Source organism: Pteropus alecto, unplaced genomic scaffold (assembly GCF_000325575.1).
Source record: "Pteropus alecto unplaced genomic scaffold, ASM32557v1 scaffold94, whole genome shotgun sequence".
Classification (NCBI taxonomy): Eukaryota; Metazoa; Chordata; class Mammalia; order Chiroptera; family Pteropodidae; genus Pteropus; species Pteropus alecto.
The window spans coordinates 1,641,196-1,667,483 of NW_006437736.1; the positions used below are offsets into that span (position 1 = coordinate 1,641,196).

General features: G+C 38.9%; 2 pseudogenes; one reads left to right on the plus strand and one right to left on the minus strand.

The window, feature by feature from the left end:
* Positions 1-16,418: 16,418 nt before the first annotated feature.
* Positions 16,419-16,534, minus strand: LOC112481941 (annotated as a pseudogene).
* Positions 16,535-20,203: 3,669 nt separating this feature from the next.
* On the plus strand, positions 20,204-20,321 carry LOC112481999 (annotated as a pseudogene).
* The last annotated feature ends 5,967 nt before the right edge of the window (positions 20,322-26,288 follow it).

A 26,288-nucleotide genomic window follows, 5' to 3' on the forward strand; every position in this document is an offset into this window, starting at 1 on the left:
CACCTCCTCCAATAAACTCCCAGAGGCAGGGGCTGTGTGATATATCTACCTTGACACCCTGTGCCCTGTGTGGAATCCTATACAATTAGATAGTGGCAATTTTGCTGGGTGATTCCAATCTCAGTTCTTCCCTTATTGGCCATTGATCTTAGACAAATAACTTAGCTTCTCTTTCATCAATTTCTTCATCTGTAAAACTGGGAGATAACAGTATGTACCTAATACAGTTGCTGTGAGAATCAACGTAGTCAATTAATATAGAGACATAAATTGGTATCCGGCACAGAGAAGTGCTGTATAGTGTTAGTCATTATTACTCTTAGTGACCATACAGAACCTTCTTTCCTTCCTTTTTAGGATGGATGCTAATAGTCCATGTAATACACTTTAATACCAAACCATTGGATGTCTGGTGTTTTACTCTGATTGTTTTCTACGGGTAAGTTTTGTTGCCTCAATTACATTTTATAAACTCCTAAGCATTAAGGACTGTTTGTTAGGATGCTGGTGGTTTTTAACCTAGTTTGGGGTGCAGACTTCTTTAAGAATCTGATGACAATCATGCCTGCTCTTGCCCTGCAAATGCACATGGGTTCATAGATGCAAAGTATTACCCACCAATTTTAATAGTTTTAACCACTTCCAGCAGGGGCTCTCTAGGCAGGACTCTCTGGCCTGACTCTAGATCTGGCTCTGTCACCAATGTGCTGTGTGTTACTGGGCAAGCAACTGTCACTCTCTGGGACTTTACACAATAAAGGAGACTAGGGGCTTGATGGATCCTTCTAGCTGGGACATTCCACATTTTTTCATGCTTTGCTTTGTCAAGAAATAACTTCCTTCTAAATTCTGTTAGATCAGATAGAAGGGGTAAAAAAAAAAAAAATTGGATCCTACTGCAGCTAAAAGTTTTCTCTTCTCTTTATAGTGCCTTTTAAATGTGAGAGACAGGGAAAAAGTGTCATAAATCTCCAGTAAGCCAAGAGCTTGACTAAAATACTTGTAAGATGGGGCTGGGAGTATGCTTGCCCTCCCACCTGCTGTGGCTGGAATCGGCCTTCCTCAATCCCCAAACATCAAAAGCTGAAATGTATATCACCCCTGTATATCACCTCACCCCCACATGGAGTCGGGAGCCAATGGCTGATTTGCAGAAGGACAATCAGACCTCAGGGATCTCCCAATCTCTTGGCCTCTGTGTCTTCTCATTACTCTGCTTCCATTTTTTAAAACTGCCATTCTGCTTCCTTCACCTCCAAGAGGCATGTTGGTACTGAGGAGAAAGTACTTTTGTCAGTATTTGGCCTTACTTTCTTAGACTATGAAACATCTCCCCCTCCCCCCGACCCTGACGCGGCACTTGCAGGGTGAGGCTCCATCAGGGGGACCATGACATACAAAGGTCCTGCGGCGGAGGTGCTCTGAAAGAAGGTCAGGGCAGCTGGATGCTGAAGAATGTGGTGTGAGATGCAGTGGTGAGCAGGGCTCAGTTCTCATGGAACCCTGAACTTCCTGTACAGTATTTTAGTGCCCAAGGGAATTAGGAAGCCTACTGACAGGTTTCAAGTATGGGTAGGTATGGGGATGGCGGCTTAAGTTCAATGACAGACTACAAAGCAGGATGTCTTAGAGGAGCTGGGGCATGACAGGTTACTCAGATAAGGCTCAGGCACCAGGTAATAGGCACTAGGTGGGGGCTATGACCTAGGAAGCAGGCAGAAGCCTGGCTTATAGCGCTGAGACAAAGGTTAGCAAGAAAAGTAGCAAAAGCATCCTTAGGTTGTAATTAAACTAGAGAGTCTTGAAACATCCCTCCTCCTTCCTAGGGAGTGGATCAACTATGGCCGGCACCTGGATGAGGACCAGGAAGTCTGCAGGGGAAGGTCAAAAGACACCAGCTGGGGACTGGAGGGCTGCAGGATGGGACATGGAGAGTTTAGAGCTTGAAATCAGGGGGTGTCCTCAAGGACCTGGGCTTTGTCCTATTTTTGAGATGCTATGGGGGGTAAAGGGGATAAAGGGAAGAGAGAAATGTGTGAAGGTGGATGGCTGGTGCATGGTAAAGTGGCTGTTCTAAGATTGTGTAAAAAGCACTGCGGAAGAGGCCCACTGCCTTATTTTTAGTGCATTTGCATTCAGAATCTCCCGAGCTAAGAGCTTGCCATGGTCATTATGATGTGCATTTTCTCTTGCAGGGACCTCTTAATTTATCCCATCATAGCTATGTTTCTCCATTCTCCAAAGGTGCTTAATAGACGTCTTAATTCTGCTTCCTTTAAATCTGAGCTATGGGAAAGGCCCTGTGAATTACTGGGTCAGGACCTTTCTTCCCATTCTGTCTCCTGAATTTCTTCCACCTTCGGTTGTCACAGAACCATTATCACCTGCCTGGAGTAATCTCCATTAGCTAAAGGGCACATTAGCATAGATGACTTTCTTAGATGCATATCTTTAGGAAGCAGTTCCACCCAGCATAGGGCCCTAAGGGGGCAGGAGATAAGGAGGATTCATTTTAGTGAGAGGCAGTGTGATCTCCTAGAAAGACACAGGACTCTAGATTCTGGTTCTCCTTATACCATTTCTCATCTATTTATTCATGTAAAAATATTTGCTCTAGTATTTTTGAAGTGCCAGACATGGACTCTGCCCTTAAGGATTCTTAAGGTCCTGTAATAATGATGTGGTTGTCATATATACTTACTTTAGTACCTTGATTTATTCAATTAAAGTTGTTAAAAGACTTCAGGGGAAAATAGATTTATATTTCAGTCTGGGGTACATCAAGAAAGTCTTCATGGAAGAGTTAGCATTGAAACTAGGCTTCAAAGAATGGAAAGGGTCTGAGCAACTCTTGATGTGTCACTTGGAATCGGTTACTTATCCTTTCTATGTCATAGTTTCTGGCCACATAAAATGAAGAAGCTTGCATCTAGGTATGTAAATCGATCAACTCGTAGAGAGCAGCTTCGTGAGGGAGGGACTGAGATCGATATGAGGGATAAAGATGGGATGGATGGCATCTCTTAGTAAAAAACCCCCAAAGATACCACAAATATGAAGCATCAGAGATCATCACAAAGCCATCTGTTTACCAACTTCTGGCTTTCCCAGACATGCCCAAATCTCTATTGCAGGACCGAGGTCAGCACCACCCCCTCTCCTCTGGGGATCATTGTTGATTAGATTAAACTGCTAGTATCTAGGATGTGTTTTCAGTGTTTGTGCCTAGTCTTGAAGTGTTTTACAGATGTGACCAACACCATCATGTCTGGTTAAGGAAAAAATCAGAGTGTGTGGAAATTCCCAGCAAAAAAGTAAGCTTAATTATGGAAGGAATCAAAGTAGAAATCATTGAAAAGATTGTGGTGATGAAATGATAGATGTTGCGATCTATATGAGATAATCTAACCCAAAGGGTAGAATGCACATCATAAAGCATGCGCAAGTAGCTATGTGAGTGCAATTGTCACTGATTGGGAAAAGCAATATTGGCGACCCTATAGAGCAGCTGCGATTTGTCAGACCGTTTCTAAGTGCTCTCAATGGACACTAAGTTATTTCTCCCGAAAATCCTTGGGAGGTAGGGGTCACTATGATCAATACCCATTTTACAGATATGGAAACTGAGTCTTAGAGTGGTTAAACAACACACCCAGGGTTGCTCAGTTAGAAAAAAAGCATTCTCTCCCCCTCCTCCACTTACAAAGAGATACAGTTTAATATACTTTGAGTCTGTACTATGCGCCAGACACTATTCTAAGCTCATCTACTTACCTATTTCATTTCATCCTCGCCACAGCCTTATGGGGTGGGCTCTAATTATAGCTCTCATCCTGAGATTGAGAGAAGTTGTGACATGGCCAAGGAGTCAGAGCTGAAAAGTGAATCCTGCCTGCCAAACTTTGACGCGTCCCTTTACTTCGAAGAACACAAAGGCAGTTCGATGTTTATGTAGAGAGGAGGGCCAAACAGAAATACTCAAGAGTTAAAACCCAAATGGCTTTGGGGCAGAGGGCTCAGAACAGGGCCAGCAAAAGTTTCTCTAGGATTTCTTTCAGCTTCCCCTCTACGCTTCAAAAAGGAGAGCAGATGTGGGGCCACAGTGAGCTGTGTGCAGCTTTTGAAGCGAAGACTGAATCGGGAGGTGAAGGCTGGCTCTGGTGCGCAACCAACTGCTGACTTCAGGCAACTTATTTTTACTGCAATACGTCTATTTCCTCATCTGGAAAATAGAAAAAATAAGATCTGCTTTCCACTTACTTCACGTCGGTGTTTTTTAGATAAAAGACTGAGTTATGTGGAATGCCATGATTCATTGCTGTGGGGGAGACAGAGCCCCAGCGTGAGTGACTGACACCTGCAAATTCACTCGCTCGCTCCCTCGTTCACTCAGTCATGGGATCACAGACTCTTATCACTAGCTGGAAGGGCTCTTAGAGGCTTTACCCAAAGCAGGAGTCCAATCTAAAATATCCCTGAGCAATCTTTTATGCAAACACCTCCAATGGGAGCTAAATATGACATATCAAGGATGTTCTCCCCATTGGTAAACAAAACAAAACAAAACAAAACAAAAAACAAAAAAACGGTGTCAATGAAGAAAGTTATCCTTCTATTTAACTGGAAGTTGCCTCTCAGTGGCTTCCTCCTACTCTTCTTATTTTATTCATTAAAATTTTTGACTATTCATGACTTGGTAGCTATGTACTAGATACTGTGGAAGACTCAAAAAAACACATCCATTGACATGGCCCTTGATGAGCTTCTAATGATTCTGAGGATATAAGATGAGCTTTCCTAAAGATTCACACAGCCAATGAAAAGAAAAACGGGTTGCCAGAAGGCTGAGCCCTGCAGGATCCACATGGAAAGCACAGAGAATAAGTGCCAGAGGGACTCAACGGAGAAAGAGTGGCCACTGTGGGCTGAGTGGCCGGGGAGCCCTGCTGGTGGTGGAATTTCAGGGGAGCCTTTAAAAGAAGAGTAAGATTTAAATAGGCAGAGAGGAGAGGAGAGAGATTCTGGGCAGGAAGAATAGTGGGAACAAAATGCAGGGACAAGAATTCAGAGAGGCCGTGCAATTTGCCCTTCAGAATTATCCCCACAGTGAAGAGGTGAAAGATCAGATCGAAGTTTTCTATAGATTTCAAGGGAGAGAAAAAACTTGGCAAACTAGATTGTGAAGAGCCTAGAATTGCAGCTCCAAGGACTTGAGGATTTAGTGGAAGGTAATGTGCCTGGTGGTTAAAATCTGGAAACTAAGAGTCACATTGACTGGTGTGAATCTCTGCTTTCACTTCTCATAGCCTGTGGCCCGGTACAACCTCTTTAATGTCCACAAACCTCACTTTTCCATCTAGAATGTGGAGTCAATAATGACACCCAACTTACAGGATTGTTGAGAGGATCAAAAGAGACACACACGCAGGCAAAATGCTTAGCCTGGTCCAGGTGCCTACTGAGCAGTTAATTAGTGTGGCTGCTATTGTTGTTTTTGATGCTGTGTTGTTTCACCTACGCTTTCAGAAATGTGGAATCGCTAAACCTCTGTAAGCTTCGAGTTAGCAGATTTTTCTTCCTGGGCTAAGCCATTTATTTCACTAAGACCCAACCTGGTAATCAGACTATTCTCTTTTCATTGTTCCAGATCCTTTTCTTGCCGAGATAGTAACTACACCTCAGATGGCCAGGAGGCATCTTAGCTAAAGGGAAGAGAGAGAAATTAACAGACCAGAGGGAGAAATGTAGGCATTAATCTCAGCTCTGTCACCTTGCATGAGTCACCTACCCTATCTCGCCCCATTTTCCCCATCTGTCAAGTGAGAATCTTCATCCTGAGAATCACTGAAGTCCATCTTCTCTTGCGCCCTGTGGGTCTGGCTGCAATACCCACATAATCATGATTCAAATGAACTCTTGTATTTGTCTAGCACTTTTTTATGCTTCATGAATCTCACCCACATCTCATCACAGCCCCGCGAGATACCCAGGGCGACTGCTCTTATTCTCCTCTGACAGGTGGGAAAACTGAGCTCTAGTGGGGAGAAGTGACTTGCTAGTGAACTCAGAGCCATTATCTGGATTTGGGTTTCCCATTCTCTGGCTGATTTCATTCCAGAGAATCTTAAACAAAACAAAACAAAACTAATGTTATTTTGTAAATTGAAAGTTGTTTTCCTTTTTCCAAATGAAACGATCTATTTAATTTCTCCTCTATCAGCAATCTTTGTCTCTAATTCCCATAAACTTTTTTCACTGCAGTTGTCGAAATTTCAGGTTGTGTGCAGTATAAATATTAATTTGACTAATGAGACTTGAAAACTATCTGATCACATTTTCCAGTTTTACTGCAATATAGAAATTAAAGAAACATGCAAAGATTGAAATAATAAAACAGCATTAGATATTTCTTTCTGAAGAAATTCCCGATAAAGGCTGAGACCTCTGGGTGGGTGGGAAGATAAATATGTATACCCGTCTAAACTAGTTAAGTTAAACTTGAAAACATACTTATTTGAAATATTGAAACTTGAAAACATAAAGGTTTAAAAATATGAAGACTGGAGAACACAGATGAGGTGTCGAGTTGTGCCTTTGTCACTTACCAGGTGTGTGATGTGAGATAGGTATTTAAACTTCCTGAGCTTCAGTTTTATTATCTTTAAAGTGATGATACCAGTAGCAACTACCTCATAGGGTTGGATATAAGATCAAATAAGGCAATTAGTATAGGGTATCCTCATAATGTTTGGTACACACTAAGAGCTGAGAAAGCTTAGCTGCCATTAATATTAGTTTAAGATCTAAGATGCACTCGTGTGTGAAAGTCTTTAGGGCCTTCACATCTGAGCCCAGGGCCCTCAGCTGAGCTTCTGACCTACATATCTAACTATCCATTCAATATCTCTTCTTGAAAGCCTATAGGCACACTGAGCTCAGCAGATCCAAAAGAAAACTAACAATCTCTCAGTTTTTCAACGGCACTACTCTCCATCTAGTTGCTCAGTCAAAAAGCTGAGAATAATCCTGGACCTTTCCCTCCTCCTCCTGCTGTACAGCCAGGCAATCATGAACCCTGTTAATTCCTAAACATCTTTCAACTCTATTTTCTTCTACATCTATTGCTCTCACGCTAGCTTAAAGATCACCTTGTCTCACTTGTAATGCTGTTATAGTTTCTCCTCATCCTTTCCTGCTCATCCCTAATCCATTCTTCACAATCAGCCAGATGGACTTTTAAAGTCAGTTCCAGGCTATTTATTGGTACCCTTGCAATCCCTCTTTACATATTGATGAATTTCAGACCACAGTCTTGTATGTCAACATCATCTACAACCTATTCTTGCCTCTCCACTGTGGTTTCATCTCATGGCTCTAGGTGTTTTTTTTGTTTTTTTTGTTTTTTAATTTAAATTAATAGACTTTATTTTTCAGAAGATCTTTAGGTTTACAGAAAAATTAAGCATACAACACAGAGTTCCCATATATCCCCTCTCTTTGCACAGTTTCCTTTACCATTAATATCTTGCATTAGTGTGGTAAATTTGTTAAAATGAACCAATATTGATACATTATTAACCTTAAGTCCATAATTTACATAAAGGTGAACTCCTTGCATTGTGCTATTCTGTGGGTTTGACAATTGCATAGTGTCATGTATCCATCATTACAGTATCGTACAGAATAGTTCAACTGCTCTAAAAATTCTTCTGTGTTCCACCTTTCCCTCTCTCTTCCCCTCTCCTAAACCCCTGGCCACCACTAATCATTTTACTTCGCTATAGTTTTTCTTTTTCCAGAATGCCATACAGTTGATATAATACAGTACATAGCCTTTTTAGATTGGCTTCTTTCATTTAGCAATATGCATTTAAAGCACCTCCATATATTTTTGTGGCTTAATAGCTCATTTCTTTTTATTGCTGGATAATAATATATTGTATGAATGTACTATCGTTTATCCATTCACCTATTAAAGGACATCTTGGTTGCTTCCAGTTTTGGGCAATTATGGAACAAGCTGCTATAAACATTTGCATGTGAGCATCTACGTGGACATAAATTTTCAACTTTTTTGGGTAAATACCTAGGAATTCTATTTGTTGAATTGTACAGTAAGACTTTGTTTAATGTTGTAAGAAACTACGAAACTATCTTCCAATGTGGCTGTTTCGAATTTCCACTAGTAATAAATGAGAGTTCTGTTGCTCCATATCCTTTCCAGCATTTGGTGATGTCAACGTTTTGGCTTTTAGTCATTTTAATTAGGTCTATAGTGGTATTTCATTGTTTTAATTTGTAATTTCCTAATGATATATAAATTTGAGCATCTTTTCATATGCTCAGTTACCATTTGTATATTTTTTTGATGTGGTAGCTGATCAGATCTTTCGCCAATTTTTAAATGTTTCTTTTCTTATTGTTGACTTTCAGAAGTTCTTTGTATATTCTGGATAAAAGTCCTTTATCAGATGTGTATTTTGCAAATATTTTCCCCTAATCTATGGCCTGTCTTTTCAATCTCCTAATAGTGTCTTCCACAGGCAGTTTTTAATTTCATGAAGTCCAACTTGTCAATTTTTATCTTTCATGAATTTGCTTTTGGTGTTGTTAACTGAAAACTCATTACCAAATCCAAGGTCACATAGATTTTCCCCCATGCGATCCTTCAGAATTTTATGGTTGGCATTCTACCTTTAGGTCTGTGATACACTTTCATAGATTTTTGTGAAAGGAGTAAGATCTATATCTCAATTTTTTTTTTTTATGTGGATGTTTAGTTGTTCCTGCACCATTTGTTGAAAAGGCTAGCCTTTCTTCACTGAATTGCCTCTTCACTTTTGTCAAAGATCTGTTAACTATTTGTGTGGGTCTACTCCTGGGCTCCTTCTCTGTCCCATTGATCTATTTGTCTATGCTTTCACTAATACCACACTGTCTTGGTGACTGTAGGTTTATAATAAGTCTTGAAGTCATATTGTGTCAGTCCTGTGGTTGTCATTCTTTGTTCTGCAATTTTTCACAACTTTCATGAACACCTGTCATCCTGACTCTTAAAGGATTATGATAAGCGTCACAAATCTAAGAGTAGTAAGCTGGTCCTATCTTCTCATTCTGTGGGAAATTTCAGATAAGTTCTGTTCATTTTGACCTAACTAGGAAGCAGCATTTTCCTTTCTGTCCCCATTCTCATCTAAGATATGTGAGTCTTCCGTCATCTGATTACTGTGACAAGTGACCAGCAATATCCATAGAGGACAAGTTAGCGAGAGTGTCCACAATTATGGACACACATCTTTTGAGTCCCTTTCACTCTTTGTCCCTCTCATCCATCTACAAATCAAGTCACCACTTCATTTTCAGAAATTTCTGGTGCAAATTTGTTACTTTCTATGTAATTCCAAGAGTTTCTAGCCTCCTCAAAAAGTTCTCCTGCCATCGCTACTCTGGAGGCAGACTGAGATGAAGGTACAAATCCCAGCAACTCTGCTAGTGGCCCAACTGGAGAGTGAGGTGTCAGCTGCCTTCCTGGAAGGAAAGCTAACATTTCAGTGGGGTTCTATCAGAAAGCCTTGCACTTCCTTTTGAGCAGTCCCTCCCACACTGAGGGCAGGGAAATGCAACCATACTCTTGATGAGGATAATAGTTTTCTCAAACTTTTAGTCTTCGCTTCCATGGGCAGGTTGGGATAACAGAGGTGAGGATTGAAGGATCAAGTCTTTTACCTTTTAGTAAGATCTGTAAGGAGAAATCTGGCAGTTTCTAGAAGGCAAGAATATTTTGACCCTACTGTTTTTAACTCTGGGACATTAGTCAAATATTGAGACTACAGAAAAACTGCCAATCAACATTCTGTCACATGCTAACATGCACACCTGAGTTCCTTTCTCCAAACCCCCAAGTTTCTTACCATAACTTATTAAGATTCTGCAAGTCAGGCCCTGGCTTTCTCCCCAAACTCCTCGTCTACCAATTTCCTTCAGCACAGTCTGTTCTGGCCACACTTGCTCCATGCAGTGGGTCATACAAGCCACACCTGAGGTGCCTTACGGTCTGTGTTTTCTCTGTCCCTTCTGTCGGGGACACTTGTCCTTTAGACCGTTATATGGTTCAGTCACTTCATGCAGGTTTCTGCTCTCTAGCCTCCCACCCTGTTCTTAGCACTATCTGTGTATTGTCTAACTCAGCTCCCTTGAATATATGCTCCATAAGAGTGGGTAGATGTCTTGTTCGTTTCTATGTCTTCATTGCCCATAACAGTGCCTGGACTGCCCTAGGCATTCAGGAAATATTTGTTAAAGATTCAAGTCACTAATTACTCTGCCAACATTGATCAAATGCTTGCTATGGATCAGACCTCTTACTATCATCTCTATATTTTATTTCTAACACTTCCCAAGTCATTTTGATTCTATGAAAGAAATTGTTACCATCAGATTGTTAGAGGACCCAGAACAGAGCTGGGCACACACTGAGGACACAATGATGATAGACTAATCTCTATGGGACTTTCGCTTTTAGGTTGTTCCTTCGAGCTGAGTACATCTACATAGAGCCTATAGAATTAGGGGTGGCAGCAGCATTTAATAAGATGGTCATTCTTACAGTAATTTTTCTCAGCTGCTTTTTATTTTAATTCATTCCAACATTCTCTTTTCTTTTGTACTCCCACTGAGGTATCTTCATTGAGCAGATGTCTTCATCAGAACAGACGTCTTTGCTGAACTTTCTGGGATGGGTCTGAACTCTCTCTCCAGAGACTGTCATTAATTTAGCCCATTACAACATGTACAAAGAGTTAGCAATTTCCTTCTAGCACACTCTACCAAGCATTTGTCTATGCCCTATTTTGTCGTCTGCTGTACTGAGTAATTACAAATTTAAAAAAAAAACAACCCTAGGGGTCCTCACAGTTTTTCTTTACCCTGAGTCATTTTGATTCCAAAAGAAAACATGCAGGTGCACATAAGTCTGGATTTTAGAAACATAACCTAATGGGGTTCACTCTTTAGATTTACTCCAGCCACGTGTGTGTGTGACAGGATGGGGTATGTATATAGGTGGGGTGGTGCTAGTGCCACAAGACAGGAACCAGAGAGAGGGATTCCTAGTTGACTTAACCAAGGGGTACTGAAAACAAGGGGGTCATATACAATTAGAATCTTTCTAGGATATCATAAATTCAAGCACCAGGCACACCAAGTCAACCCCCCAAGCCCAGGGTTCCAGAGATAAGGACGAAATGAGGGTCTTGAAGCCAAGAACTGACAGCTTGCCTCAGATGGATGGGAGAAGGAGGAGATCAGGATGGGAATTCTAGTGCTCTCGATGTTATTGTTGTTGTTTCTTTTTTCTTTTTTCTTTCTTTTCTTTTCTTTTTTTTTTTGGCGTAGAAAGGTTATGAGCAGAGAGAGGTGGGCCAAAACCAGGAAGACTAATTACGTTTTTTGGAAGGACTTTTGATATTTCTTATGACCACCACAAAAAAAGTCATATTGAAATTTGAATCTAGATGTAGAGTCTCTGAAGAATTTTAACATGTATTATTATGTGTGACTAATTCTGCTAGTTAAAATGATTATATTGTCTCATTTTGTACCTGAGAACACTAAGACACAGAGAAATTATGCAACTCGCCCAAAGTTACGCAGATAGAAAATGGCTGACCCAGGATTCAAGCAGAGTTCTATCTCTTTGGAAGCTCTTTTCTTTTTACTTACTCCATAGGTATCTACTTAGTATTTACCCTATATCAGACACTGTTGTAGATGCTTAGGAAATATCAGCAAAACAGAAAGACAGGGCACCTGCTGTTCTGGATCTTACATTCTCTCTGTCATAACTGTATAATGTAGACCTTCTTAGTAGGATCTTGAGAATGGTCGTACCCTGTGCAACGATATAGTATATCTGTTCATTGAGGAGGTACTTCCCAAACACACTTAATAATAAGAAGAAACAGCACTTATTAAAGATTACGTGCCAAGCATTGCTAGAAGTACTTTCAAGTCATTATCTAATTTATCTTCACAATAACCCTCTGAGGAAGTCACTACTGCCACCATTTTACAGATGAAAATATTGAGGCTCGAGGAAAATGTTTAATTGGTTCACACAGTTAGTTATATTAGAGGTGGATCTGGATCCAGGAGTGTCTGACTCTAAAGCTCGAGTACTTCATCATTTGGCCTCACTGTTAAGAAATGGTATTGCCGAAGCAGAAAAGAATAGAAATGGTAAGGGATATATTCAAGGGTGGGAAACCATACCGACTGGACTTCAGTGGGAGTTGCATTTTTCTTCCTTCTCATCCCCGTGAATAGGATGGTGATTCTGTAGGATTTTCAGCAATGATGGGGGGCACCCCCTTTCCCGAGAAGGTCTTATGGGATGACAACCAATTAAAATTCAAAATGACTCTCAGTGACTTTTTGTTAATATAATTACGTAAGAGAACTTAAATGTAAAAATATTCAAAAAAGAGCTAAATTTATAAAAAATTTTTAAATAGATTAAGTATTTAATAATAATAATAATAATAATAATAATAATAATAATCCAGGACTCAACTCCAAATTCTATAAGCAAAATAAGAATGTTGGTGTAGAAACATTTATGGGAAAGGAAGTATGCTGATATATTCATTATGTAAGAAAGTAGTCATGGTTTCATTTATGAAATTGATAATGAAAAAATATAATTTTAAATATTTTTTAACGTAAAAGGAATTTGGCATTAAAGGTAACTTATCTCATTTTTTCAATGTCCCACTGCTACGTAAAGAAAGGGAGAAGGCTCATTAGCTCATGAAAGAATTGGAGAAACCTGGAAGAAGTGGCAACTGATTAAACAGGATAAAGAACTTGAAAGAACACTTAATAGGAAGGAGAAGTTAAACAAAACTGATGATTAAGAACTTCCAAATATGGAATGATAAGAAACAGAGGCAATTAAAAACTCCAGGATAAAAAAGTAAAAGTACTATGAAAAAGAAATGTAATCACAATAATTTTTAGTTCTGTGGTGAACAATATTTTCAGTCCTAGAAATATTTTAAAAATTTATTAGTTTTTAGGATCGACCCATAAGCAAAGCTTTGAAGACATAAAGATAATTTAAAAATTTAAATATTATTAATTTTGACAACACAAGAGTAAAAATAAAGACAATAATAATAAAGATAATGATAAAGATAATAAAAATAAAGATAAAAATAAAGATAAAGTAAAAATAAAGCTAAAGATAATAAATAAAAATAAAGATAAAGAAGAAGGAATGATTAAAGAAGGATAGATAATACCTGATGGAATAGAAAATACAGATATTAGTATATTATTCAGCATTTAAAAATGACCAATTGTAGGTTTTTCCACAGTACTTATTATTGCCTATTATCTTGGGATTCATATTAGCATTGTCTTGCCCTCTCAAAAATGTCTTAACATTCCAAATATTGTGAATCCAAAGAGACCCACGCTGAGACATAATATAATTAAATTGTCAAAACCTAAAGACAAGAAATCTTAAAAGTGGAAAGAGAAAGACAACTTTTTATGTACAAAGGAACCCCCATAAGACTAAGAAAAGATATTTCAGCAGAAACTTTACGGGCCAGAAGAGAATGGCATGATATATTATTTAAAACACTGAAAGATAAAAAATTGCCAACTAAGAATACTCTACACATCAAAGTTTTCCTTCATAATTGAAGAGACGGTTTTCTAGACAAGGAACAGCTGAAGAAATTCATCACCCTAGACCAGCCATATAAGAAATATTAAAGGGGCTTCTTTAAGCAGAAATGAAAGAATAGTAATTAGCAACAGGAAAACATAAAAGGTAAATAAATAGCTAAATTCAGAATACTCTAATGTTGTAATAGTGGTGGATATACCACTTATAAATGTACTACAAAGTTAGAAGAGAAAAGTATTACAAATAACTATAACTACAATAATATGTTAATGAATACACGCGGTAAAAAGATGTAAATTATGATATCAAAAACAAAATGTAGGGGAAGAGAGTAAAAAAGAGTTTTGGAGTCCATTCGAAGTTAAGCTGTTAACAGCTTAAAATAGACTGTTACAAATACAAGGTATTTTATGTAAGCCTCATGGTAATCGCAAAGCAAAAACCTACAGTAGGTACGCAAAAGATAAAAAAAGAAATGAAACTAAGCATACTACTAGAGAAAATCAGAATATCACAAAGGAAGAGAGCAAGAGAAGAAAGTACCATGGGAATTACAAAACAGCCAGATTATAACCAACACAATGGCAACAGTAAGTCCATACCTATCAGTAATTATTTTAAATGTAAGTGCACCAAATGGATTCGAAAGACATAGAGCGGCTGAATGGATGAAAATCAAGACTTGACTATAGCTGCCTACAGCAGACTCACTTCAGCTTTAAGGACACAACGGACTGAAAGTGAAGTGATGGAAAAAGATCTCTCATGCAAACACGGAAACCAAAAGAAAGCTGGGTAGCTATGCTCATGCCAGACAAAACAGACTTTAAGTCAAGGATGTAGTAAGGGACAAAGAAGGTCATTAAATAATGGTAAAGAGAGCAATCCAACAAGAGGATATAACATTTGTAAATATTTATGCATCCAACACCGGAACACCGAAATAAATAAAGCAAATATTAACAGGCAAGAAGGGAGAATAAACAGCAATACAATAACAGTATCAAACTCTAATACCCTACTTCCAACAATGGATAGATCACTAGGACAGATAATCAATAAAGAAACATTGGATTTCAACTATACATTAGATTAGATATACTTAACACATATTTATAGAACATTCAATCCAATAGCATCAGAATACAAATTCTTCTCAAGTGCACATGGAAAATTTTTCAGATGGAGAATTATTTAGGCCACAAAGCCACCTAAATATCCATTGATGGATAAATGAAGATGTGAGATTATCTCTATCTCTATCTCTATCTCTATCTCTATCTCTATCTCTATCTATCTCTATCTCTATTTATATCCATCTATCTAATCTATCTATCTATCTATCTATCTATCTATCTATCTATCTATCTATCTATCTATCTATCTATCTATCTATCTATCTATCTAATCTATATGAGTAAGAAGGAAATCCTGCCATTTTTGACAACATGGATGGACTTTGAGGGCATTATACTAAGGGAAATAAGCTAGAGAAAGACAAATATTGCGTGGTATCACTTATATACAGAATCTCAAAGAACAAAGAGTCGAACTCACAGAAACAGAGAGAAGGAAAGTGGCTGCCAGGGGCTGGGAGTGGGGGAAGTAGGGAGAGGTTTGTAAAAGAGTACACACCTTCAGCTATAGATAAGTAAGGTCTGAAGATCTAACGTAAAACATGGTGACTACAGTTAATAACACTGTATTATATAAGTAAAATTTGCTAACAGAGTAGAACCTAAATGTTCTCACCAAAACAAACAAACAAAATAAATACGTGGGGTGATGGTAGTATTAATTAATTAGATAGTGGGCACCCTTTCACGACATACACTACATCAAGTCACAATGATGTACACATTAAATATATTTCATAAATTTATATATTATTTTCTTCTTTATATTTTCTTAGGTTTAATCTGTTTTTTGGTAAATCTTTTGAGAATGGTATGTAAAGCTCATTGGTTTTCAAGATTTTTTTTCTTAACAGATGTATTCAAAGCTATAAATTTCCCTCTAAGTATGGAAATTATTTTCATTATCATTCAGTTAATTTCCGTTGTGAAATTTTTTCTTTGACACGAGGGTCATGTAGAAGCATACTGCTTAATTTCCAATCATGTTGGGATTTTGCAGTTGTCTTATAATTACTAATATCAGGATCACCACCTGTATCTCCAGAGAACCTACTCTGTCGGAATTCAGCCCATTAAATTTGTTGAGACGTTCTTTATGGTTAGGCACGTTGTCGGGTTTAGAAAAAAATTTTTTCTGTATGTCCTTGAAAAGGCATGCATTTTGCATTTTCTAAATGCATGTTTTATATTTTTATTATTTCTAAAATTAATTAAGTCTCTGTTATTTCCAAGTTACCATACTGGGTGCTGGGGATTAAGAGCTTTATTTAAAAGCCATAGTGCCCAAAGTGGGTCCTGTGTCAGCTTTCTGCATCCTCAATATGAAGTTAGGCTCTTGCCTTTGACTTTAACATTAAAATAGCCCCATTCCTCTAATTAACTTAGGAAAATAAATTCTCATAATTTTTCCACAGGTTTCTGCAACTGATCAATAATCTTCATATTCATGTTTTTTTATCAATGTACTCATGGTTCTTATATCAGATTTTCTTTTTTTAGAATCACTTTGAGTTGTCTTCATAGATACAGGTATCTTACCTATGTGTTTCTTTATTTTTCTTTTTATTATTTATTATTATTATTTATGCCTACAGCACCTGTTCTTCCTAGGTGATCTCCCATCCAAGTACTAACCAGGCCTGACCCTGCTTAGCTTCTGAGATCAGACATCGGGCTTGTTCAGGGTGGCATGGCTGTAGACCATGGACTGTGGCTCCACCAGGACATGAACCCAGGATCTTCTGTGTGTAAAGCAGACGTGCTAACCTTTACACTATGAAACCACGTCCATCTATGTGTTTCTTAATAAATTCTATACCGCAATTCACCCCCCACCAAAACAAAAGCCACAGTGCCTATTCTTAAGGACTTTACATTCTAGCTTTCATCCCAATTTGAAAAACAGGTTTATGCCCATTATATCACTTATATGTGGGGTGGAGTTTACATTCTAGCTTTCATCCCAATTTGAAAAACAGGTTTATGCCCATTATATCACTTATATGTGGGGTATAAATCTAAAAGGAACAAACAAACATTTGACAAACAAACAGAGGCTCATGAACATGGACAGTAGACTAGTAGTTAGCAGAGGGCAGGGGGAGGTGAGAAGGTAGATGGAGTAAAAGGGGTAAAATATGTGGTGACAGAAGGAACTCTAACAATGGATGGTGAACACAATACAATATATATGATTTACTATTGAGTTGTATACTTGAAACTTACTGGATTTTGTTAGCCAATGTCATAATCATAATCATAATCATAATAATAGTAATAATAATAATAATAGAAGAAAAATAAGTTTATGAAGGTAACAAAACCAGCTATATCTAACAAAAACAAATGTTTTGTTTTATTTATACTGCTTCCCCCGTAAATATCTATTACTAATCTTAAGCATATAATTAGGGCAAAGTTACACACTATATTTAGAATATACATAGTATATATTATATGTAATATATAAATATTATATCTTGAGAATATATATGTGTGTATATATATACGTATACATACATACTGGCAGAATTGCTGGAGCAAGGGTTATGGCAGTTGGAAGGTTCGAGGCCAAGTGAAAGGCCTTGTAACTGACATGAACTGACACCCACCCCAGAACAAAATAGAAAACTGGAGCAATATCACACAAAGCAGAAATTAGTGCTTCCAGCAAAGATTTGAGAGATTTCAGGAGTAATGATCTCTATTCGATCCCCATTTAACTCCTCTGTTTGGCTGCTACAAAGGCATTTGGATCATGGAGGATGACAGGTTATCACAAACTTAATCGAGTGGTGCTGCATCTTCCAGTTATGGTTCTGGAAATTGCATCTTTACTGGAACAACCCAATACAGTTCCTGGCACACAGAGATATGACCTAGCAAGTGCTTTCTGTCCCATCTCAATTAGGAAGCAAAGCCAGAATCGGCCTGTGTGTACTTAGCTGGTAAAGCACTATACCTTTACTGCCTTGATCCAGGGCCAAGCCAGCTCTCTTGGTCTTTGTCACTGTAGTCCAGAGGGGCCACAGTTATTCTCAGAAGCTACTTAATATCGCCCTGCTCTGTTCCATTGATGACATTATGCTAATTGGCTATGGTTAGCAGGAAATATCAAACGCCCCGCATGCCTTAATAAGATATACCCGTGTCAGAAGGTAAAAAGCAAATCGCTGTTAAATTTCCAATGTGTATCACATCGATGGAGTTTCTAGGGTCCAAGGGCCCCAAGCTCATCAGCATTACGCCATGGAAGTCAGAGCCCGGTCGCTGTGCCTTTCATCATCCTCCACAAAGAAAGGAGCACAGCACTTGGCGGACCTTTTTGTTCACTGCAGGCAGCATACATCATATCTGGTCACGCTCCTCTGACCCATTTACTGAGTAACTCATGAGAATGACAGTTTTGAATGGGGCTTAGAGCAAAATGAGGCTTTGTATCAAGACCCATCTGTGGTGCAAAGCATGACAGAGCTTTTTGATGCAACAGGCCCAGTGGTATTGGAAACAACTATAGCAAACAGTGATACTATATGAAGCCTCTGGTGAGCCCCAAAAGGTGCCTGACTCCCAGGGTTTGTAATGAGGGCTTCTTTTGTGACGATTATTCCCTATTTGAAAAGCAGCTACTGGACCCCAGTAGAAACCTAATGTGTAGCCATGAGACACCAAGTAACGATGAGACCTGAGCTGCTCATTGTGACCTGGATGTTATTTGACACTCTGAAGCATAATTGGTACACATAGTAGCATTTCATTGTCAAGTAAAAATGGAATATATGGGACCACACCTAAGTTGCAGATCCACGCTGATGCATGAGCAGTGGCTAATGGTTGGATGGGTGGCTGCTTGAGGGAAAGAACTGGATGGGAAGATTGGGACAAAGAGATCTGTAAGGAAGGGATGGACCTGGACCTCCCAAATAGGTAGAGAGAGTGAAGATATTTATATCTTCCATGAATTCCTGTCTGAAGGCATCCATTGCTGTAGAAGCTCTTGTAAATCAGATGGCCAAGAGAGAATGTCTTGTAATATTGGTCGCTAGACACCCCGGGGCTTGCTCAGTGAGTATGTATACAAAGTGAGCATGGCAGCCGAGATGGAGGCTATGCATGATCTCAGCATTGTGGACTTCCCCTCATTGATGCTGGCCTGGCTGTGCCACGCTAAGTGTCTGATTTGTCAAGACCAGAGGCCAACTTGAAGCTCTGGATATGGCCCCATTCCGGGAGGGACCAGTCAGCTATCTGTTAAAATGTTGACATCACTGCATCCCTCCCTTCACAGATAGGGTACCCCTTTGTTCTATGAGGGACCGTCACATATTCCAAGGATACATTTTCCTTCCCTGCACAAACTGCTCTGTTGGCATCAATATTCCTTGTTCAAAATTACATCCTTCATTATCCATACCATGATATCTGAAACACCACCTTCTTTGACTGGGAAACTCATTTTATAGAAAAGAAAGTATCTTCATGGACTCATATTCATGATCTTCACTGTCCTTACCAGTTTCCCCATTATGCAGAAGCAACTGGCTTGACAGGATTATAGAATGGTCACTAAGGTCTCATTTATGGCACCATATGAGAGCCACACCCTGGGTGGTTGGGGTACTATCCTACAGGATGTGATAAATACTGTAAACCAGTAGCTAAATCACAGAGCCAGAAGGCATCGGTCCAGGGGAGAGGGGAACAGACACTCACACTATTATACCTAATAACCCATCCAAAGAACTCTTTCTTCTTGTCCCAGCAACCTTTGGCTTGGTGGGCTGGTAAGTACTATGACCCAAGGAGTAATGTTTCCACCAAGTACAGTCGTGGTTCTAATGATTTGTAAACTGAAATTTTCCTTTTATCTTTTTGGACTCTTTATGTCGACAGACCAACAGAAAAAGAAAGGATCCCTATACTTAGAAGCACGATTGCTCAATTCCCGTGGGAAATTGGGTTGCTGCTACACAATGAGGCCTTGCTTAAAATACAAGGGATTTACTGAGGCGCTCCTAGAATCTCCATGCCCAACCTTCGTGGTCAGTGGAAAACAGTGGCAACCTAATCAAACAAGACCTCTCAAGATTCGGGTCCAATTGAAATGAAAGTTTGGTCAAGATTCCCATCTTCCTAAAGTAGTGATAGAATGTAAGGGAAATGGAAAAAATGGTGAAAGAAGGTGGCTATGATTACCAACTAGCCGGTGTGAGGAAGGCAATGCATTCTGTTTAAGTGTATGGTTTCTCTTTTTACCTCCTCCCTGATCCCAGATACCTTAATATGAAGGATGCTGGTTACGGCTAACATTTTAAATATTAGGTGAAAGTGAGCTAACACCACTATGGGATGATATGACAAAGGATGGGGTGTCTACAGCCATGCCACCCTGAACGTCCCCGATCTCATCTGATCTTGGAAGCTAAGCAGGGTTGGCCTGGTTAGTACTTGGATGGGAGACCACCTAGGAAGACCAGGTGCCGTAGGTGTTTTTTTTTAAAAAAAGGATGGTTTGTGTGTATCTCCTAGGTTAAAGATAAAAACTTTCATTTTTTTTTTTTTTCCTTAAAAAGGATGGTGTGTGTGTATCTCCTAGGTTAAAGATAAAAACTTTCCAAGATTAGGACAATAAGTCTGATATTTTCAATTTTATTAAATGCTTTTCATGTGCCAGATACCATGCTCTGTGCTGGAGATGCAAAGGTTGAAGAAAATAGTTCATAATCTAGTTCGACAATCCCCAAATTTGGAAAATATAAAGAAAGGAAAAATTGACTAACAATCATATGACCCTAATACAAAACTTAATATTTTAATGTATTTCTTCTATTTCTTTTTTTTCTTAAAAAAATTAATATTTAGTTCATATCATAAGGACACACTTACATACTGCTTTTCCCCATTGTACTGGATGTCTTCATTCAGTCTCTCCTGATCTGCTTATGCTCACTTTCTCCCTATTCTGTTTCTTGAAAGGTTGGTTTGTGCAGATGCCATCAAAAGCCTTGCTTGTCCTCCAGCTTCCACTGGCGTTAACCAATGGGAAATCATGGAACGTTACTGGGGAGCTGAAGGGGAATGCTATTAGAATATTTATTATCCTGGATCACCCCCCTGGAGTGTGGCTTCAGGATGGCTGTGTCCCTTGGCTTGAAGAAGTCACACGTGGACTATGAGGTGGACCTGTTCGCATGACTGTCCTTGCAAGTTCTGGCAATTTCCCTTAACTTGCAAGAATAGTCAGGTTTAGAGCTAGCCACAGCTCCTCTTGTACTAACGCTGTGCCTTAAGTTTTCCTGTACCCTGTTCATGCCTTTGTAAGAAGTTTCTTTCCTGAACCTGCCTGAAATCATTCTAATGTGAATTTATCATCCGTTTTCTTCTGAAACCCTGACTGATATACCTACTAACATCATATAAAGCATGGGCAAATATATCATAATTAACTCAATTTCTTTCTTGTTATTGTTACTTGAAATTATTTATTATTTTAAATTATGTTGCAGAGAAGCTCTTGCTAATGGCTCCCTCCTCTTCTGTTTCTCTTCTCACCCTAATATTTAAAAATATTACCCTAATACTTTTAGCTAAGGTTCTGAAAATTGGAAATGCAGCTTAAAGTTTTCTGAAATCTTTGCAAGTGTCTTAGTATAAATTATAAAAATGTTTTGTAAAAGTACTACACAAATGCATACTATTCTGTAAATATGACAATTTCTCTAAACCTTCACCAGAATTGAATATTCTTATTTTAAAATAATTTTGCCGATTCTATGGTTTTAAGATTCATCATTTATTCATCATTCTCTTAATTACTAATAAGCTCATCTCTTGTCCCACATTTGTTAATCATATATATTTTCTTCATATGTAAATTTTCTCTGAGTGTCTTTGTCCATTTACTGATCTAGGTTTTTGTGTTCTTTTATATTGATCAATGTGAGCCATTTATAAAAAAATAATGCTTCATTAGTATTTGCTGCAACTATTATCTCAAGTCCGACTTTGGCTTTTGTACATCTCTGTGCTAGGATTTTAAAAATTAAATCTTAAGTCATTGGATCTGTTGATCTTCTCCTTTGTGTCTTACTCAATTGCTCTAAGCTTGGAAAGTTCTTCCTCCTCTGGAGATTGAATTCTTATTCGCTTCTTTTTCTTCTCTAGTTTTTCTAAGATTTGATGTTTTTTATATTTAATTCTTTAACCCATCTGGAATTGATTTCTCTGCATGATATGAAGTAAGGGCCTAAAATTGATTTTTTTTCCCTCCCAAATTGCTACCCAGAAGTCCCAGCACCATTTGTTAAATAATTCTTCCTTTTCTCATTGATGTCTCCTTTATCATATATTAAATTCTCATACATACTGGAATATATTTCTGGGCTATTTTGTTCCATTGATCTGCCTGTCTCTTCCTGTGCTAGCATCACACTAGCCAAAAGGGACTTATTTAGATATGTTTGGCTAAGAAGATATGCAAGAAAGAGGCAGCCTGAGCAATTGAGGCCAACTATAAAATTTTGATGTAACAATAAGAAAGCTATATTCTTTATGTTTTTCTCTTTGTTCTATTTTCTTTTAGGGGAATATCTCAATAAAAAAGAAAGTGCAAATATTAGTCAACGGGGTACTAGAAACTAACAATGGATAGAAAATTATTTTAAAAAATTAAAAATTTTTCATTTACCTTTTTAAAATGATCCTAAGACTCTTGGCCTAAGTAAGTTCCTGGTATCTTTCATGGTCCATGAATTTGTATGAACTTTAAATACATGATCTCATTTTATCCTCAGATAATTTCTTTGTGGGGCACATATTGTTATCCCTATTTGTCACGTCTTCAGAATATCTCGGGCCTCTGTAACCGAACCAGGATTCAAAATAGACCCCCAATAACAAAGACAGAAAGCAATATTTCTCTGGCTTCTTTCTCTATTGCAATGTATCAACCACAGTACTCTTCACATCCTTTACAAATAAGCCAGCGGAACCCATAGCGAGTATGGTGTGGTCTGTAATTAGTCTTCTCATCACAAGATGACATCTAACAATTTACCTCCTGTCCTGCTCCAACAATCTGTGATAATGTTCTACCAAGACACCATCAAAAATGCTGAAACTTGCCAATATCCAGCCCAAGTCTGCTGATGCCTGATGTTGAGGCAAATGGAGCCAGGGCTGGGGAAGTGGAGATGAAGGGCCTGCAGGGGAAAGGGGATAACGAGACTTCATCGAAAAATGGATTGCATCCCTCAGGATACCCAAGGAGTAAAGACAGATTATAGGTTCTGAGGTAGCAAAATTAGAAAGACAATTATGGAGTTGTATAACTATAACCAAAGGATGTTGATTAACAGTTCCCGTGAACCTGGAGGAAGTCACCAGGGGCCAGGCGACCAGCTCCCTTTATATCTCTGTTCTACTTAATATTTTCCTCAACGACTTGCATGAAGACAAAGAAGATGCATTTATCATGTCTGAAATTAACATTGGAAGCATAATGAGTACAGTGGTGATACTCTAGGAGCCCAAATCAGTCTCAGTAGATTGAGCAGTGGACCTATATACCTAACTTGGAATATTGTAGGCTCCTCAAATACTAAATCGAGGCAGCAGTCCAGAGATATGTTTGAGAAAAGCTAGGTGCTGCCTGAATGTGACTTCCACATGGCCACTCAAATCCTAGTTCTCTCACTTTCCAGTTTGCTTCTTTTCTCCATCACATTCTGCAGTCACACAAATTAGTTTCTTGAGAGAAGTCTTTCCTTACTTGGTGTGGTAGGCAGAATTCTAAGATGATTCCCAAAGATCTTCCTCCCATGTATAATTCCCTCCCCTGTTAATTATGATAAGATATCACACTATGTGAGGTTACGAGACAAAAGGGATTTTGCAGGTAATTAAGGTTACTAATCAGATGACCGAGCTAGGGAGATGGTTCAGGTGGGCCTAACATAATCACAGGAACCCTTTAAAGCAGAGAGTTTTCTCTGGCTGGTGGTATACAAGGAAATCAGAGAAATTCAAAGTGTGAGAAGGACTTGATGCAATGTGGCTGGTTTGGAGATAAAGGAGCCATGTGAGAAGGAATGTGGGCAGCCTCTAGGAGCAGAGAGTGGCCCCTGGCAGCAAAGAAATGGGGACCTCAGTCCTACAACCCCAAGGAACTGAGTTCTTCCAATAATCTAGATGAGCTTAGACGTGGATTCTTCTCCAGACCCTCTGGATGAGAGCTCAGCCCAGTTGGCACCAGGATTTCAACCTTGTGATATCCTGAGCAGAGAACCCAGCTACGCACACACAGATTTCTGGACCACAGAACTGTGAGTTAATAAATGGGGGTTGTCTTAACTTGCTAAGTTTTTGGTACTCTGTTATAGAAGGCATAGAAAATGCACACACTTGGTTAACGTGCTTTGATATCATGGTAGCAGTAATAATAATAATTTATTGTGAACTTTCTATGTATTGAGTACAGGATTTCTCTCAATTAATCCTCATCTCCACTATATGACCTAGGTTATAAATTGTTCAAAGTGACCTACTATGTAAAGCCAGGATTTGAATACTTTCATTGAGTTATAAGATGACCCTACTCCCCACATTTTCGTGCACTGGTTCATCAACATCCCCTGGTCTATAATCACTTTGCGGAGTTTTCGAGTCTGAATGTCATAGTCCACCTGTCATCGTGGCAGTCTCCCCTTTACTAAGGAACACCACAGGGCTTTAGCATGTCCCCCTTTAGCTCCAGCTTCCCTATATTTCCTGCTCAAGGCTTCTCTGGCTACTCAAAACCCGGGGTTCCTCTACTTCTTCCCCATTTCCTTAGCACAAGTCATTAACACCATTTATTTTGCATTTAGTGCCAATGAGCATTATAGCGATCTCCTTGTTTTATTTCTTGTATTTCTACCCTCAGGAGAATATAAGCGCTATGAAGAAAGAAACTTTGTTTTGGCCACTGCTAGTTCCCAAGCATCTAGAATAGTTGCTAATTCAGTGAAGACGCCCCGTATATTTTTGTTGAAAGAATGAATAAACAAATGCACTTAGACACTTGGCACTGCTCATTCAGATTATGTTGATCTGATCCATTTTAGATCGAATTCTTTGAGTTCTGCACGACCTTCTACTTTGTAGTATGTCTGAGCTTCGTGGAGGTCATGCAGAAGGTGAAATGTTTGATGTTTCCTTTTAACTCATGGCTCTTAGTGATCTAAGTGTGCAAGGGAGATACCATTTGCTGATTAACTGCTTTGTTCTTGGCCTTTGTTAGGTATTTTACATACATGTATTATTCCATTTACCTTTCATGCTACTATATGAGGTAGATGTAATAGCTCCCATTTAACCAATGAAGACTTTGAAGATCAGAGAAGCCAGCCCAAGGTTACATGGCAAGTAGAGGCCATGACTACCATTTGGATATCTCAGATCCAAAGCTCGTGTCTCTCCACTATAGCATGACCACTGGAATGTAAGCTCCATGAAAATGGCTCTTGGTTATTATTTCTTCCTATATTTTTAGTGCTTAGCACATATTTGAGTATCAGTACATATCTATTGAGTAAATAAGTGAATCAAAGAACAAATGAATGAACCATGCCGTTTCTCCAGTTCTGCCTCAGAGGGAAAGACCCTCATCCTTCATCTCAGGAACTTTGATTTAGATTCTCCCGTACATGTCTCAGTGTACTTTCTACTTTTGTCTTGGTTTAATAAGGGTATTATTAGCGTATCGGAATTGGAAGTGTTCTTAGAAGGTGGTTTTTCAGCCTCCCGCCAATGTGGAAATCCTTTTTATAGCATCCTGGACAGATGGTCGGCCAGTCTCTGCGTGAACACCTCCAGTGACAGAAGATGGACGAGAACAGGAGGCGGCTTGTTTCATATTGAGGGCGGTTCTGATGATTAGAAACATTTTCAATTGATTGAACTGGATTCTGCTGTGTCAGTAAGGCTTCTTCATGTTGCAAGAAGCAGCGCAACTAAAGTTGTATTTAAAAATAATGAGAACTGATCAACTCAGTAATTGAGAAGTTCAGTGTTAGGGTGAGTTTCAGGTACAGAGATTCATAGAGTCATTAAGGTTCTGTCCCATTTCTTGGGAATTCTCTAACCCCGACATCCTCCAGATGTCAGGTGTGTTTCCTTTGTAATAATTAAAATGGCAAGAGCAGTTCTAGGGCCTCCTAGCCTCATACCATCGTTATATAGAGGAAGAGAGAAAGAGCTTTATTAGAGCCAATAGAGCAAAAGTCATAATCTGACTTGACAGGATTAAAACTTAATAATTCATGGGGCCAGAATGATGAAATAATGGTGACTGACCAAGCCCAAGGCCATTACGATGTGGGAGGGGACTACAATGATCACTGCTGGCTGCCCTGAAATCCTTCCACCCTTCCAACAGAAACCAGATTTTATTCGTATGTCTACTCATCAACCACACG